The 11,730-nt window shown below is 38.1% G+C and overlaps 3 non-coding genes across 3 annotated transcripts; all 3 read left to right on the top strand.

The window, feature by feature from the left end:
• Nucleotides 1-11,033: 11,033 nt before the first annotated feature.
• Nucleotides 11,034-11,106, top strand: trnak-cuu (transfer RNA lysine (anticodon CUU)). Its single transcript has one exon. It is a non-coding gene; the product is annotated as a tRNA-Lys (tRNA).
• Nucleotides 11,107-11,185: 79 nt separating this feature from the next.
• trnan-guu (transfer RNA asparagine (anticodon GUU)) lies at nucleotides 11,186-11,259 on the top strand. The gene has a single exon. It is a non-coding gene; the product is annotated as a tRNA-Asn (tRNA).
• Nucleotides 11,260-11,390: 131 nt separating this feature from the next.
• Nucleotides 11,391-11,464, top strand: trnan-guu (transfer RNA asparagine (anticodon GUU)). The gene has a single exon. It is a non-coding gene; the product is annotated as a tRNA-Asn (tRNA).
• Nucleotides 11,465-11,730: the final 266 nt, after the last annotated feature.

Below are 11,730 nucleotides of genomic sequence, written 5' to 3'. Positions count from 1 at the left end.
AGTGAATCATGATGAATTAGTCGTATCCTTTTTATTTTGCATGAATATAAATCGAGTAAGCATACGCGTTTTCCAGATAAATTACAACAAATACGTTTTGTTTGATTAAAAATAGTGTATAGTGTAAACTGTGGTGGCAGTGTTAGCCCTTTACACTAATATAACGTTAATGTTAAAACGCCTTTGTTTATATTTTCAAACTTTTCGGCAAGAGAAAGTCGCTGATGTCTGTATCTGTTCTCTTCTCAGCCATAAAGTGTCCCAATATAAGCAAAAATACTGTGTCTGAATGAACTCATAAATTACTGCGGTCAAGCCAGGGGCACTTTTTTATGTTTTTATTGCGCGTCTAATCGTGCACTTACGGTACGGGTGCTGAGCGCGGTCAGAATGGATGTAAAGCTGTCATACCGGCGTTTCCTTTACACTTTTGCTTTATTTAACTTTTATTTTGCCTTTATTTATTTTTATTTTGAGTACATAAACGTTTGTTGTGTACATTAAGTATCATAAATAATTTTTTTTAATGTTTTGTTTTATAATTTTAATGTTTGTCTGTGTGTGTGTGTGTGTGTGTGTGTGTGTGTGTGTGTATATGTATATATATGTATATGTATCTGTATGTGTATGTATGTATGTATGTGTGTCCCATTTTCAAACACTCATAAAAAGCTTTCCTTTATAGGTTAGGTCTGGTCTTTCTTTCAATTAATATTTGTTCAGAGTGATCCTGACTATCAATGTATTCATTTTACAGTCATTTTACTGTATAGTTTCAGAGAAAATTAAAGGCAACATCACCCCAAACAACAAAATGAGTCCTAGCACTTGCACTGTGTCCCATTTTCCAACACTCGTACAAAGTGTTCCTTTATAGGTTATCTCATTCTTTCAATTGATATGTATTCAGAGTGACCCTGAATATTACTGTATACATTTTCAAGGCATTTTACTGAATAGTTTTGGAGAAAACTAAAATCTGTTGCTCTTGAGTGAAGTCAGTTTTATTTTATATAGCTTTTTTTCAAAACACGTTTCATATGTTAAAAATAAAATTAAAAATGTCATTAAGATAACATTACAGAGGTAACAGTGTAAACATGAGTTAACTTTTATTTGACAATATATTTAAGACTGATCATGGCAATGCAATGCTTTTAACACTAAACCATGTGACTGCTTTAAAGCATTGAATAATAATACAATTATTGTTCTAATTGATTTAGAACAATATTTTATGTAGTGTAGTTGTATACTGTACATAGAAACTTTTTCCTGAGACATGATTCCTAAGCATGAATCAAATGTATGGTGGTTCCTCCTCGTAGCCCATACTGGCTCACTGGCTTGTTCACATCCAGCCATTTTCCTGAAGATAAATAAGGTTAGCAATTAATGATTTGCAGGCCCACTCATGGAACTACATAAAAGTTGTTAGTTGTTGCTTTTGTGGTTCATATTTCCATGTCAATCCATTTCATGACTCATTACAAATGACATGGCCTGCATCAGGTCAACCTCAAGAACAATGAATGAATGCTTTGTTTACCTTCATAAACCAGCGACATTTTCTCTGGTTTCTTCCCTGCCCTGTCACAGGCCTCCTTTAGTAAAACTGAGATGCTTTCCAGGGGGAACATGTCCACTTCCATGGTCTTTCCAGCACATTTTACAATGATGTTGATCTTGGAAATTTCATCAGGATCACTGAATGAGTTTGAGTACTGTGGCGGCATGTGTGGATGATCTGAAATAAGAGAGCAAAACAATGATTAAATAACATCAAGATCACAATCCAATGGGAACTGATTTTATAGGGTTAGAGTTATAAAGTAGGGGTTTCATACCATAATGACCTGAATGTGAGTTTACAGTGGTTTGTACAGGACTGCTCCCCTCCTGGACCTCAGACACCCGTGTTTGAGGAGGATTTGTGACTGGGATGTCATCTGAAAAGAGCAAGTGAATGCTTTTTGATTAAAGCCAAACTTGTTTTATGTGCATTAAAATACACTGGTGATTTGTGCACAGCATGACCATGAGTATTAACAAAGTAAAGAGTCAATTACAATTCCATGTTGACTAACTTCAATATTAAAGTTTCAGACTGCAATAAATGATAGATTGATTTCATACACTACTATTCAAAATCAAAAGATCTAAGGGTAATTTAATGAGAACAAATTCAGTTAAGTATCACCAAACATTTGACTGTATGAACAAAATAACCACTAAACATAATGAGCTAAGTGGATGAACTGGTATAAGTTGCATATTCACCATACTTTTGTTTGAGCTTTTTGATGGCTCTGTCTGACTCTGATTGGCTGTCGAACTGTTTGCAGGTGTTGAACTGCTGCTTGTCCACCATGAGATGATATTCTCCACCTTTGAAGCACATTACCAGTCAAAGATTTTTTTTTTAAGTAATATTACATTTACATTTACATTTAGTCATTTTGCAGGCGCTTTTATCCAAAGCGACTTACAATTTGGGGAACACATGAAGCGATTCATCTTGAAGAGGCAATTCGACAAAGGAAGTGCTTGTAACACCAAGTCTCAGGCATTGTTTAAATAAGTACAAGCTAGCAAGGGAAGGAATAAGTAAGGAGAAAGATTTTTTTTTTTTTTTTTTTATGTGTAGGTTGAAGTCAAGTAGTGTCGAAAGAGATGAGTTTTCAGCTGTTGCTTGAAGATTGACAGGGATCCAGTACTCCGAATATGGGTGGGAAGATCATTCCACCAGCCAGGAATGGTGAACGAGAATGTTCTGGAGAGTGATTTTGAGCCTCTTTGTGATGGTACCACGAGGCGTCGCTCACTAGCAGATCTCAGACTTCTGGAGGGATGTAGATTCTTAATAGTGAGTGCATGTAGGCGGGTGCTGAGCCTGTGGTTGTTCTATGAGCAAGCATCAGTGTCTTGAACTTGATGCGAGCTGCGATTGGTAGCCAATGCAATGAGATAAAGAGAGGTGTAACATGGGCTCTTTTGGGTTCCTTGAAGACCAGTCGTGCCGCGCATTCTGAATCATTTGTAGAGGTTTGACTGTGTTTGATGGAAGTCCAGCCAGAAGAGCATTGCAGTAGTCCAGCCTAGAAATGACAAGGGCCTGGACAAGAAGTTGTGCAGCATGCTCCGTCAGAAAGGGCCTGATCTTTCTGATGTTGTGTAGTGCAAACCTGCAAGATCGAGCAGTCTTTGCAATGTGGTCTTTGAAGGTCAGCTGGTCATCAAAGATTACACCAAGATTTCTGACCGAAGTTGATGGGGTAATTGTTGATGAACCTAACTGGATCGTGATGTCATGCTGTAGAGTTGGAGCGGCAGGAAAGACAAGAAGCTCAGTCTTTGCCAGGTTGAGCTGGAGGTGATGTTCTTTCATCCATGCCGAGATGTCTGACAGGCAACCTGAGATCCTTGCAGCTACCGTTGGATCATCTGGTTGAAAAGAGAGATAGAGCTGTGTGTCATCAGCATAGCAGTGGTAGGAGAATCCATGTGCCTGTATGATGGGACCCAGTGATGTAGTGTATGTGGAGAAGAGGAGAGGTCCAAGAACCGATCCCTGAGGAACCCCAGTGACCAGTGTATGTGCTTTGGATACCTCCCCTCCCCAGGCCACCCTGAAAGACCTACCAGTGAGATAGGATTCAAACCAGCGAAGTGGAATTCCAGCGATGCCCAGTGATGAGAGAGTGGAGAGGAGTATCTGATGATTGACAGTGTCAAAGCGGCAGATAGATCCAGCAGAATGAGGACTGATGATTTGGAATGGGCTTTTGCAATTCGCAGGGCTTCAGTGACCGAGAGAAGCGCAGTCTCAGTTGAATGGCCACTCCTGAAACCTGACTGTTTAGTGTCCAGTTTGTTGTTCTGTGAAAGAAACAATGAGACCTGGTTGAAGACAACACGTTCAAGTGTTTTCGCTATGAATGGAAGGAGAGAGACAGGTCTATAGTTTTCTATAAGAGAAGTGTTTAATGTAGGTTTTTTGAGCAGTGGGGTTACCCGAGCCTGCTTGAACGCAGTGGGGAAGATGCCTGTGAGGAGGGATGTGTTGATGATGTGTGTGAGTGTCGGTAAGAGCGTGGGAGAGATTGCTTGCAGAAGGTGCGAGGGGATTGGGTCAAGAGGACATGTTGTAGGATGGTTGGAGAGGAGAAGTTTGGATACTTCAGCCTCCGTCAGGGGACAGAAGGAGAAAATGGGAGGTTTAGCAGTGGAAGTGGTTGGTTGGGGGTCCTGTGTGCGTGGAGATGAGAACTGATTACTGATCGATCTAGTTTTGTCTGTAAAAAAAGTAGCAAAGTCATCAGCTGTAATAGAAGTGGTGGGAGGTGGTGGAGGAGGACAGAGGAGAGAATTAAATGTTCTGAAGAGATTACGCATGTCTGGAGCGCTGTTGATCTTGTTGTGGAAATGTGAGGATTTGGCAGTGTGGACATCAGCAGAGAAAGATGAGAGCAGAGACTGATACCTACTCAGGTCCGACGGGTTGTTTGATTTGTGCCATTTTCTCTCTGCCGCTCTGAGTTTAGTCCGATGTTCACGAAGAACATCAGATAACCAGGGGTTAGAAGGGGCAGTCCGTGCTGACCTAGAGGAGAGAGGACAAATGTCGTCTAGACAAGAAGTTAAGGTAGAGCATAAAGTTTCAGTAGCTGTGTTTACATCCAGAGATGAGAAATGGGTAGGTGAGGGAAGAGAGGAGGATACTACAGAGGAAAGATGGGAAGGAGAAAGGGAGCGCAGGTTTCGTCTAAAAGTAACCGGTAGGGGTTGGTGGCACACGGGTAGCAAAATGTAGTGTAAATGTAATGAAGAAATGGTCCGAGATATGTAGCGGTTGTACCAGAATGTTATCTGCAGTACAATTGCGTGTGTAAATTAAATCAAGTTGGTTGCCTGATTTGTGCGTGCTAGTAGTGGTAAGGCATTCATATTAATATGAATGAAAATGGTTCTAATCTAGCATAAAACAGGTTCATCACATCTTATTGGAGAAAGTACCGTATTGACCCGAATATAAGACGATGTTTTTTCCTTGGAAATACATCTGAAAAAACGCGGTCGTCTTATATTCAGGGTCTAGACATTGACATGTCAATAATACACCCACAACAATAGGTGGCGCCAAAAACGCATAAAACGAGTGTGCCATGAAATATGTAATGTTAATGTGTGTTGTAAAGATCGCGAATGAAAACAAATGAAAAAGAAAAGCTTACAGGAGTCGTGACTGTCATGTTAGCCTGATGGGACCAAACTTCCTCTGTAAGTGATTTTAAAACAGAAGACAGTACCCAGATTTGAAGACTACAATAAGATTTCACGTCTACTGATAATAACATTTTGGTAGGCTACTATGAGATGGATAGCCTAATTGTTATATAATTCAGATGGGCTACCTGTTATTTCAATGGTATATCAAAATTTTCAAATGTCATTGTTGGTACATTTTACCAGTATTTACCATACTTTCAAAACAAAAATTAGAATTGGAAAAATATGCAATATGAAAATATTGCATATATTGCAAAAAAAAAAAAAAAAGATTTGGTTTGGTTTTCAAAAAGCCTTTTTCCAACAGGTACATCTGGAAAAAGGGGGGTCGTCTTATAATCAGGGTCGTCTTATATTCGGGACAATACGGTATTACATTTACATTACATTTAGTCATTTTGCAGATGATTTTATCCAAAGCGACTTACAATTGGGGAAGTAATAACAGCACTTACAGCGATATCTATGGACTTTTAAGGTAATCATGTAACCTAGTCGTTTTCATTGTTGGCATTTTATTCAGTTTTAATATCAATATCTTTTAGTTATCAATCTGCATATGGACATCGGTTATGCGCATAACCCCAATTGTAGTATAGCGTTCATTAAATTCTATACATTCCCACAACTTGTGCATGCGACCTGTATTTATTTTTCCTTATTATACTGTAATTGCTGTAAGTTTGAAGATGTTTAAATATGGTTTTCATATTCTGTCATTTTCAATACTATTCACTATTAACTAGTTGCTTAGTAGTATGCATATAGCATATTGGCTGTTTATTAGTACTTATAAAGCACATATTAATGCCTTATTTGACTACCTTATTAATATCAATAAGCAGTTATTTGGAGTTTCCCTAATCTAAAGTGTTATGACTGTTGTTCCTCCAATATAGGTGTTATCACCTTAAGTTTGTTTTATTTTGTAAGTAAAAGGTCAAATGTTGTTGGCGCCGCCTCATCGGCAGCTACAAACCTTTCCCGATTCCATGCCTCTCTCTCTCCCACTTCCCTCCCTGTTCTCTCTACACTGTCCTATCAAGTTAAAGGCCCGAAATAAATCTTAAAATAAAAAGGTAAAATGTTAATATTTTTAGCTAATCTGATACCAATACATACTCTCAGTGCTGTTTTACACATTTTGCCATAGTTAAATCCAGTACAAAGAATACAGCACATTTTCAAGATTCAATTGGAGTAACTTACCAGAGGAGTGAAATACGCTAGAATGTCCATGTCTTGTCAGTAGTTTCCACAGTTGGCTTCTGATGCTCACTGCTTTGCATCTGCTGAATTATATACACTCTGCAGTTTACTTTTGCTTTCTTTCTCTCTCTCTGCACTTTCTCTTATATCAGCCAGTCACGTGCTTTCCCGTAAATACCCTACTTTGCACTAATAAAAACATATTTGAAGCAACGCTAAATCCCTAACAAACATATTGCACATATGCCCTAAAGAAAAGTCACTTGCTTGTATTTGTAGTTAGTTTTATTCATGCAGATCACATGTAAATGTCTTAAAGGAGTAGTTTGTCCGATATGATGCAATTTTAATTATAGGTTTCAAATGTGTCTGTATTCAATCTATAGGTTTGTCTGAGGAACAGGCCGACATTTTTTGTTGTAATTGTAATGAAGTCATTTCCAAATAATGCAGCTTTTACTAATAACTTGTATGCTTCACCTCCAGACATGCAGCAGCCATTTCCATTTCAATACATCACAGCCTGTTGCTTCTGTACAATCTCAGAAATAAAGGTACAAAAGCTGTCACTGGGGCGGTACCTTTTCAAAAGGTACACTTTTGTACCTATTAGGTTCAAATATGTACACTTTAAAGTACTAATATGTGCCTTTAAGGTACCAAAATGGACACTTTAGGTACAAACATGTACCTTTTGAAAAGGTACCGCCCCAGTGACAGCTTTTGTACCTTTATTTCTAAGAGTGTACCATAATATTGATCTTTTTGTTTTGTTATTTTAAACTTTAATGTTTGTTAAATGTTAATTGACAGCTTTAGGTGGTTGACCTGTATTTACTATAAGTATATACAACATAAAGTATATATATATTTACCTTAAAAACAGTCATTCTCTTTGATTTCCTTTCCTTTGACATGCTTTCTGCAGCAAAACGTTGATTCTTTCCAGTGTGAATATGTTGGCCTCCATGATTTTCCCATTAAATATCACAGATGTATCTTTTCATGTCGAGAATGATGTTGTCTAACCATGTATGGTGTCCCGTTGAAGAGTGTCTGAAATAAAGGATGATTAGAAACAGTTTTGTAATGTTTGAATGTCTTCACCCTTTTTTTATGTATTAAACATGAAGTTCTTAAACTGGAAGGTGTGTAAGGGTTTTTATATGTTAATATTTCTGTATATATATATATATATATATATATATATATATATATATATTGTAATATTTTAAATTCGTACAATGCCACCATGATAAAGAAGCTAATTTCTTTTGGTAAATTCATAATTCCTGTTTCAAAGGCTCTTGATGTGTGATATACGGAGACGTTGTGCCACTCACACGCAGTTGTCAAATAACGTGTATTTATACATTATTAAAATACAACAAAAACTTCAAAACATTATTCAACCTGTTTAACTGGGAGGGCATGACAGTCCTTTGGAAATCACCTGAGGTTTTGCTGGGAAAACACCTCAGGGGCCAGTCTTAAAACTACTGATTACTCATTTGGAAGACTAAGCCTTTTATGCAGCCAACAGCTTTTACTTTTACTTTTACTTTTACTTTGTTTTCTATGTGTTTTTAATAGCACTTCGGGGGCCGGTCTTAAAACAATAGGTTGTTTGTAATCACATGATTCTGATGACGCGCGAAATGCAGCTGGAAGTGATTATTCTCCATAGTAGCAGAAACTCAAAATTCCTGTGTTTTGCGTTGTTTAAGGACGCTTAAATCGGCCAAACCGAGAAACCACAAGGAGCTTTTATCGTGTAAGAAATTGTGTTGTTCGTAAAGAGGGGAAAAGTCAAGAAATTGACTGAAAAACATGAAAAAGTGGCTTGTAAAGCTGCGTCTGCGGTCGGGAGGAGCGAGTCGGATAATGCTCGTGTGTGCAAATGGTTAATATAATAAGATATAATAATATATTAAAATATTAATAAATATATAAATAGATTGGACTGCCACCTCTCGCGCATTCAGCGTGAGACGGTCAGAATTCACTCTGAACGCCACACACAGACACGAAGTAAATAAGATATCATTTGCAGTTGTAAGAGCTTCATATCACAGAACATCGTGGGATTGCGATAAATTGAAGTGAGTGACAGCTTTTTAGTGATTAACGTTATATATTAAAGCGCTATTTGCTCGCTTTCTAGGCTATAATTTATTCAGAATTTAAATAAGTTGTTTTAAGTGCTGCTAATAGGACCAACAGCCACATCCCAGATAGCAAAATACACTCGGGCCAGCTCCGGTTAGATTCTCACCTGCCGGAGACTTACCCCTCGGCCCAACTCCGTCTGCCGCACTCGGGCCGAGTTCACACCGCGCCATCAGAATCATGTGATTGCAAACAACCTATTGTTTTAAGACCGGCAGTTAAGAAGAAATTTCTTCTTAAGAATGTTTTGTGAATCCGGCCCCAGGACACCCAAGACTCTGTCTGTGTCAAGTTTCATGAGATTTTACTGTAGAATTTGGGAGAAAATGAATGCCAGTCTGACACAATGCATTATAGCACACCTTCACATTTAGACAGGCATTATTCAAATTCCTTCAGAGTTAACATGAAATTTTGAATGCATTCTTATTCGGGACACCCAGTACCAGCGTAATATTAACACCAAAATGTCAAGGGTCCAGAGCTCAACAAAAGGAAACACTGATCTCTTTGATGGTGATTTCAAACAAAACAATAAAGCATCTAAACCTCTGTTAATTCTCAATAAGAGCTTCTCTAGAAGTCTGACAGAAATAAAGTCAGTCTGGTCAATCTGATGCTGTTTGTGAAGCTGTTTAATCAGATCTTGAGAGATTTAATGTCTTCTTTTTTTTCAGTTGATTTCATCTTCGGCTGTGGCTGAAGTCAGTTGTAGTTCTTGTGTTTCTCTTTCCTTCGGTGATTCTTCTTGATAACAGCAGGTGTTCATCATTAATGATCAATCATCACATAATTATCTCCTTAACTCCAGCACTGCTTCAATTCTACTTGAACACTGTAGTGTGGAAACACATGAACACTGAGCAGTGTGGGGACTTTGCTGTGAATTATTACATAAATCGTACCTGTTTCATTCACGTATGACTGATGCATATGACTCACATTAAGTTTATTGATTTGTTTATGTTAAAACTATGTAATCTAAATGGATGGAAAATTGTTATGCAATTGAATTACATAAAATGTAAATTTAGACCCAATCATTTTTTTGAGTGTATACATCTCAAAGCTCATAAGGTCAGGCAGTTATAGCTGAGACAGCTTGCTGTTAAATAGAATAAATGATTAATAATGCATTATGCATATACATTTGAAATAAGTCAGAAATAATGAAATGTGCTTTTCAGTATGATGTCGGGACCACACAGATCATGGATAATTTCAGAACAACAATGAAGAGTGCACCACTTGACCTTAATGGTGATTCCAACACTTACTGCACACCAACATTCATTTCCCGTTTGACCAAATACTTCCTCCCGCATGCCGTTCTGTGGTCTGGAATGATGTTAGGTAGGTTTAAGTCAAGTTTAATTGATTCAAGAGAACTATTTATTAAACAATACATCAATACAGTATTTGTGTCCAGTACTTTTACAATGTTCTAATTGTCTTTAGGGGATCTAGAACGTCATGGGACAAGGCAAGCATACCAGAATTTGAGTAAGCTCTATAACAAAGTCAAACAATCAAAGAAACAGGTAAAGTGTTGCAAGAAGCATCTCATTTTTTCTAATTAAAGCATACTTTTTGATGGCCCTTATAATTTCAACAGATTACAGATGTACTTTAAATTTTCAGAACTTCACTGAAGATAACCGAACACAAGGCATCACGGAGAAGAGTCAGTGGGACCTAAAGCGAATTCGGCTCCAAAGAAGGCAGTTTACAAGACTGGATGACTTTGTTAGAGTATACCAAAAGATGCATGATGCACTGCTCCTTGAATATGGAGACATGGAAAGATGCAGGAAGAAAGTATGGGATACTTGTTTTTAATAAAGTCACTTCAGTGGCAGTATCTAAGTACCAAATAAGATGGCTGCTTTTTGCCTGATCACGTTTTAAAAACAATAGGCCTGTGTTTAACTTTGTATGTTTTTTCAAGTCCTTTCAAGTGGAAGAGGAAGTATGGCGAAAAACTCAGAAGCGTACAGGACTGTACGTGTCCCCTTTAGTGCTGGACCTGTCATTGAAAGTAATTATGAATGATTATTATTAAGAGGTTAATTATTATTAAGGGGTTTATTATTATTAAGAGGTTTGAAGTTACACTGAAGTACACTTGCATTTTGTAATTTTTACTATTGCTACATCCTATTGTAGTGCTTAGAATTTTTTTAAAGCAAATGTAACTAATTGAAACTGAAACTGATTAATGAACGACAGCATTCGTTTGGATGTTTACGTGCATTAGAAATGTAGACGTACGTTGAATGTTATAGGCTATAATAAGTCGGAGTAACGTAACGGTAAAAGTGTGCGATTTTTTTTTAACCATTTATTAACTTACTTGCGTGTCGCGAGCCCGGCTAGCTCAGTCGGTAGAGCATGAGACTCTTAATCTCAGGGTCGTGGGTTCGAGCCCCACGTTGGGCGCGCTTTTTTCCCACTTCATAACGCCTGAGCTGCAACATAAAGCATAAAAGGCTATGACGTCAGAGTGGTGCACAACTCCGTCTCTGTGGCGCAATCGGTTAGCGCGTTCGGCTGTTAACCGAAAGGTTGGTGGTTCGAGCCCACCCAGGGACGCGTATATTTATGCTTTATACCACTGCCACCTAGCGGCGTGAACCGACACAGAGACGAAAATCTGTACGCTTTATGCCACCGCCACCTAGTGGTATAATAAATGGACTACAATAAAAGCCCACGTCATCATCGTCTCTGTGGCGCAATCGGTTAGCGCGTTCGGCTGTTAACCGAAAGGTTGGTGGTTCGAGCCCACCCAGGGACGAAAAGAGCTTTTGCATTTACTTAAAAATTCAAGAATCGTTTTGGAAGCCCAAGTCTGTAAATGCTGTGAACAGCGATTCACAGGGCAAGTGATCCTAATCAAATAAACGTGCAAATCATCTAAACCCATTTGCTCTTAAATTTTGAAATATATATAAAAAGAATGCATGAGAGAAAATATTTGTTTACGGCAAATGTACATGTCACTGACTTGTTTTTCATGATGCTCACAAAGATGGATGGAGCAGAATAACAAAAAGGTAACAA

The sequence above is a fragment of the Onychostoma macrolepis genome, chromosome 07 (genome assembly GCF_012432095.1).
Source record: "Onychostoma macrolepis isolate SWU-2019 chromosome 07, ASM1243209v1, whole genome shotgun sequence".
Taxonomy (NCBI): Eukaryota; Metazoa; Chordata; class Actinopteri; order Cypriniformes; family Cyprinidae; genus Onychostoma; species Onychostoma macrolepis.
This window is presented reverse-complemented; position numbering and strand designations above follow the sequence as displayed.